This window comes from Solanum stenotomum, chromosome 10 (assembly GCF_019186545.1).
Source record: "Solanum stenotomum isolate F172 chromosome 10, ASM1918654v1, whole genome shotgun sequence".
Taxonomy (NCBI): domain Eukaryota; kingdom Viridiplantae; phylum Streptophyta; class Magnoliopsida; order Solanales; family Solanaceae; genus Solanum; species Solanum stenotomum.
This window is the reverse complement of record NC_064291.1, coordinates 51,733,754-51,740,391: the sequence shown is the minus strand read 5'-3', so window position 1 is coordinate 51,740,391 and position 6,638 is coordinate 51,733,754. Positions and strand designations below refer to the sequence as shown.

General features: G+C 27.7%; 1 protein-coding gene across 1 annotated transcript in view; it reads right to left on the bottom strand.

Annotated features, from left to right (window-relative positions):
* LOC125841404 (serine/threonine-protein kinase SAPK3-like) overlaps positions 1–6,638 on the bottom strand; it is a 119,136-nt gene that overhangs the window by 76,806 nt on the left and 35,692 nt on the right. The window lies entirely within an intron of this gene.

Below are 6,638 nucleotides of genomic sequence, written 5' to 3'. Positions count from 1 at the left end.
AGTTGCAAAAGTGTGTTGCACTATCTACAACTGAAGTTGGGTATATTGCGACTACTGAAGCCGGCAATGAGATGATATGGCTAAAGCGATTTCTTCAAGAACTTGGATTGCAACATATGGAGTATGTTATCTATTGTGACAGTCAGAGTGCAATAGACTTGATCAAGAACTCCATGTACCATGCAAGAACAAAACACATCGACGTCAGATATCATTGGATTCGTGAAGAAGTGGAGAGTGAATCATTTCACGTCAAAAAGATCCACACAAGTAAAAATCCTGCAGATATGCTGACTAAGACAATACCGAAAGACAAGTTCAAGTTATGCAAAGAACTTGTGAGTATGAGCTCTCTCTAAAGAAGATAAAGATACCTCCTTTCAGTGAATGAGACTAGAGGGGGAGATTTGTGGGGTTCCAGGCCCATTTTATTAAAGTCTCACTTTGGTACAACTAAATCTTACCAATATAACTATATAGTTCCAAAGTTTGAAACTTTAGTATTTTCATGATGTCATTGGTAACGTCATTAGTTGTAAATTTTCTTCTATAAAAGGAGCTCAGTAGCTCATTTATAGAATACACCAAAATAGAGAGAAAATATTTGAGGGCAAAGTGAGGTATTCCATAGACTATACAAGAAAAATAGAGTGTGAGCGATATTTTAGTAAAGTGAAAATCAAAAGAGTGTTATTCCTTTTGAGTGTGTAGTAGTTACTTTGAATATTGTATTCATGACTATAAAGTGTAAAAATTTCTTGTTAGTGATATCAGTTGATCCTCTTGGCCTGTAGTTTTTTTCTTATTTAAAAGGGTTTTTAGCTTATTCCTCGCTACTATTATGAAATGGATTTCATTGGAAGAAACTTTTTGTATGGTTGTTAATTAGTGACAATTTTGCTAGTTTTTAAAAGATAAACGCGTACACTTTTGAAAAAATATTCAGACGACTTAATAAAGGAGGATATTGACTTGGGTCAACGTACAGTAATACATTATTCATCATATATAAAGATGAATATACTACAAGTTCCCTTCTATTCACTTTTTATTTATACTTTTTGTAGGTTGAAATATATTTAAATCCGACAACAATAATTGTATTCTTATTACATGATATGTATTTTGGATATGATTTCAAAATAACATTTCTTTTAAAAATAAGAATGTGCTCGATCTTTACAACATTCCAAAACTTGGACAAGACTTTTTAATAGGCCATAGAAATAGAGGGAAAAATATAACTTACAAAAATGATTATGTTTATAGGGTTATTAAAATTCAATAGCTATAAGTATGTTATTTATAAAAAATGACTACAATGTATATTTTTTTCTAGCTGTATATATTTTTTATTTTTCTATTTATACATTGATACATTTTTAATTATAATGAACTAAATAAGGAAAATGCATTAATTATACAAATTCAAATTGGTATCTAGTTTGTCTTTACTCTTATCAACCTTCAGAAGCAGCCGCTCCAAATCCTCCATCAACATGTTTTTATTGGTATCTAGTTTATTATTTTGTGTACTTTTTGTGCGATAGGCTAGTTTTTCAATTCGAGTACTTTATGATTTTCTGAACCATCTCACTTAGCTATTACTCCCTCCGTCCCATATTATATGTCACATTTTTCATTTACACTTGCATTAAGAAATAAAGTAATTTTACCCTTATGCCCTTATTTAATATTTGCTTATGACAACTTTATAGTAAATGATGAAATGTTAGATTTCAAAAATATAAATGCATTTGGATGACTCTTTAAATTTTAGAGTTTGTTTTTGGAGCCAAATTTTTTCACCAATTGATCCAAAAAATTTAAAAAAACAAGTTTTTCCCACCTCAATTTTCCAATATATTTTGTGTAAAATGTTTTTTTATATTTTTATATATAAATTCTTAAAGCAAACATGACAACATCACAAAATATTCAAATTCCATTACTTCAAATTGATCTAAATTTTCCTTTGAACTTTTTGAATTGTCATCTTCCTTGATAAAATTTGTTGAAATTTCAACTTTCAAGATTTCTTTTGAATTTTTTTTCATCTTTTATTTTTAATTTCTTTGTTGATATTTTTTTTCAAAATCAGATTTTATAGAATAAGTAGTGAATAAAGAAAGTAGTTAATTAATGAATGAAGTACTCTTCCAATGAAATTAATTACTTGTAGATTTTCTAGGTTAGTCAAAGTAAATACATTTTCAAGATTAATTAATTAATCTATCAAGGGTATAATGGGCAAAAAATGGTAATTTATGCATAAGTTTTATAAAATGACATATATTGTGGTCCACCTATTTTTAGAAAGGGGCAACATATAATATGAGACGGAGAAATAAAATATAAAATAATTGGTACCTCTATTTATAAAATTTAAAGTATTAATAAATCAAAGATACAAGTATTTACAGAAACTTAATTTATTACTATATTAAATTAGATAAAGTATAATAATTTAGTATATAAACACGGCAATTTGGAAAATGAATACACTATTGTTAAGAAAAAAATGAATACACAAAATATGTATAGTATACATATGAATACATTGATGTTAAACAAAAGATGGATACATTGGACAACTTAAAAACAAGAAAAATGGAAAATAATTAATAGAATGTGTAGGTAGCAAAGTGTGTAAGTATTCGACTGTATAAAAAGTTAAAAAAGACAACAAATGTCAATCTCTTTTTGGTCAAGTTTTTTCTTCTGTAATACTTGAGGCTTGATATTAACTCATGTATTTGTTTATAAAAATATAGTATCAAGGTATCCAACTATACTTATATTGCCTAATCGACCTTTCAAATTGGACATATTACTTATGTATCCAAATATACTTATATTCACAAACACCATTTCAACTCGTGTTAATACTACAATACAAGTATCTATGTATATAGGTATTCTACCATATATAAATTTGACAATCACACAAACTTCAATTATATATATATATATATATATATGTACTCATTGTAATCTAGAAACAAATAATTCTTCAATCGAAAGCTTATAAAAATAGATGTATACAAATATGATCTTCATAAAAACGAGAAAAAAAATCAATTAAAAGATATCTTATGAATTCAAAATACAAAAATTGCTCCTAGAATCATCAAAATGATCTTAAATTGGAAGGAATTTGGGGGGAATTACAGAAAATTTATGATATAGGAATATTGATGAAAGAGAAAGTATTAATGAGGGTAAACATGGGAACCAATCACATAAAACATGTCTAGACATAATCAATTTAGGTGTGTAATAATAACTTTCCTATTTAATATTAATAACTTTTCTGATTATTTGTATATAATTAACTTTGCTATTTATTGTGTAGATATATCCATATAGTATAAAAAAAATAAAGTGTAGCTATTTATTTTAAATGTATATTAATGTTTGCCATATTTTGTAGTTTTTCAACTAAACCCACTTACTAAAGGTGGGTTTACAAATATAGCCCATGACACATGTTGGCATACGGGCTCCTGTATTACCAAGTTCCCTTCATATCCAAAATGTATATCATGTAATAAAATTGCTAATACATTTCTGCTTCTATTCACTTTTTGTGCAACAATCTCAGCTTACATATGCTGGGAAACATCTCTGTCCCCCCCATGAAGCTTTTTATTTGCTTCAACTTAAGCAAGGCCTCACAGTTGATCCAAATGCTTATCGTTATTAATTTCAAAAGCAAAACAATCATTTAGATGAATAAAATAAAATAGTTCGGAGTATTAGATAATTTTTTTTAAAAAATGTTCAATTAGTATGCATTAAGTAAAAAAAATTTATTTTAATTCACCGAATAATTTCATAGCATTGAAAGAGATTATGTAGTTTGTACCTAGAAATCCATCCTAAATTTTTCTGTTTTTATCGATTTTCTCTTCATCTGAATTGATGAATATAGACACCTCAACTATTGATTTGTTTAAGCAAAAGCAAAATAAAATTTAAAAACAAAATCCTCTCTTGTGTCCATTTGTATTTCCAAAACATTGTATTTGTGAACATGAGAATCTTTAATTTTATTTAAGATCATTTTATGAACAATCACTATTTTCTTATCTATTTTTATATAGCTAGCACGAAGTGTATCTTGTGAAATAACATTTTCTTACATTAAAATAAACACAAAATAACAGTAAATTCATACTTTAAATTATTTAAACTCAATATAAATATAAAAATGAAAAAATATATGGACAATTCATAGCCAATGAAGAAGGCAGAGGAAAATATATGTTCATGTTATAGTCTTTCTAGTATTTTATTTGATTGAAATCTCTTGCCAACCAATACTTTACTTTCTCCCTTCATTTTTACTTACATATATATTACAAATAATTATTATCATGACTATATTATCATATTATAAGTAAAATGAAAATCTATTTTTGAATTAGCGGACTTAACATCAAAATTAATAATTCAATGCACGACGTTTATGCCCGCTGTTTTAGAATGATTAGGAACAAACTCCTTCGTTTGAGGGTAAAAGAATAAATAATGAAAAAACAAAGAAGAAATATTTTACCTCAATCATGTGTTCTTTTTCGTATTTGTTTATTATTGATGAAAAAACAAAGAAGAAACAATTGATGCATGATTTGCTACAATTTGTTCACCGATTCTTTTTTTATGTGGTACCTAAAATTTCATTGAATTTGAAATTTAATCAATTGTTGCAAATAATACTTGAGTCTTTTTAATAAGAAGAAGAGGAGTAGAAAACTTACAGAGATGATAATTTAAAAGTGATAGGAAACCCCTCTATTTATAGCTAACAAATAGTAGTATGAATATGTGCTAATTGTGTATTATCAGAAAAGTTACAACCCTTGAAAAAAGTCACTGCTCTTCGAAAAATCACAACCATTTGAAAAAGTCAGTACTCATCGGCAAGGGCAAACCCCTTTGGAAAAGTCACAACCATTTGAAGAAATGACAATCCTTCGGTAAAGTCACAACTCATTGAAAATGTCACAACCCGTCAAAACAATTTTCAACCCTTCGCAAAAGTCACAACCCTTTAATGTGAAAAGGTGTCTACTTTTAATATAATACAATTAATTAGATAAATAAATAAAACTAATTAAGTATTTTTAATTGGGGGTATTATAGTAATTCAACATTCAAGTTTGAGAGTTCATGCTTTTAAGGTAGTATGATATGATTATCATCTTTTCGCGATGATTCATTTATATTAAAGCACACCCCGATTTTGCAAATTTGCCTATTTTTTTTAAAAAAAGAAATAATAATGACTTGACCGAATCATCATTCGCCATATGGACAAAGTGATTTTGCAAAATCGGAAGTGGTTTTAAATCAATCCATGATGGCATTGATGATATTTTTTTCAAGCAGAAATAGCATAGATGAGCTAAACTTTTAGCGGACGGCATAATATATGAGCATTTTCTCAAAGTTCGATAGCATATTTGAGTCTTTTCCCTAAAATTTATAAAGACCTGTAGTATTTAGCAATATTTGCACCTATTCTTTGCTACTGCTATGTAATTTCATTAGAAGTTTCTTTTTCTATGCTTGTTAAATATTATTGTCTATATGACGAGTTGGCAATTTTCTTTTTAGAAAGATAAACGCGTACACTTTTTGAAAAGGTAAATTGTATCATTGCTAGTGAACTTTTNAATAATATATATTGGGCCCCGTGCTGGCACGGGGTCCTATATCTAGTATATATAATAAGTTCCTAGCTAGTTAGATATAATAATACATCCAATGGAATACCAAAAATTGATAATTGCTTTCTGTTACTATTCACTTTTTATTCTTTTTGTCCATCAATCTCAGCTTACATATGCTGCTGAGAAACATCTCTGTGCCCGCCATGAAGCTTTTTATTTGCTTCAATTTAAGCAAGGCCTCACATTTGATCCAAATGCTCATCAATATTGTGACGACANTCATTGCTAGTGAACTTTTTTTGTGGAAATTGACTTGGGTCAACAACAATAATGCATTATATATATATATTACTATATTATAGAAGAATCTAAGAGTGACTATCAATGGTCCAATAAGATCACTACTAATGTCCAATATATTTATAAAATATATAAGTGGGCCCCACCACCTTCCACTTAAATTCTACATATTATATATTATTAATTATTATACTATAAATCACAACTAATATCCAATATTAAGGGTGTGCAAAAACCAATTTAACCAATAAACCGAACCGAAAAAAATACTATTGGTTTATTGATATTGGGTTATTGGGCTAACGGTTTTTAAACGGTTTTGCAAATTTTTTTATTGGGTTATTGGTTCGGTTTCTGGTTTTATAATTTTTGTTAATGGTTAAACCGATAACCCAATAAGACTATACTAAATTTACTAGTCTTATTGTTAATGGTTAAATGATTGTTACTTTCACACTTTTTGTTAATGGTTAAACGATTATTACTTTCACACTTTTTCCTTTGAATGTGTCTAGTGTCTAAACTTGCAAGAAAAATGATGGTTACTTTTATGACTATTACTTTCATGCCAAATGCTGGAAAAATCATATGGTTTATTTGAAAATTTTCTTATCGTGTATATAATATATATGAGTATTTTCTTATTGGTTAAACCGAAAA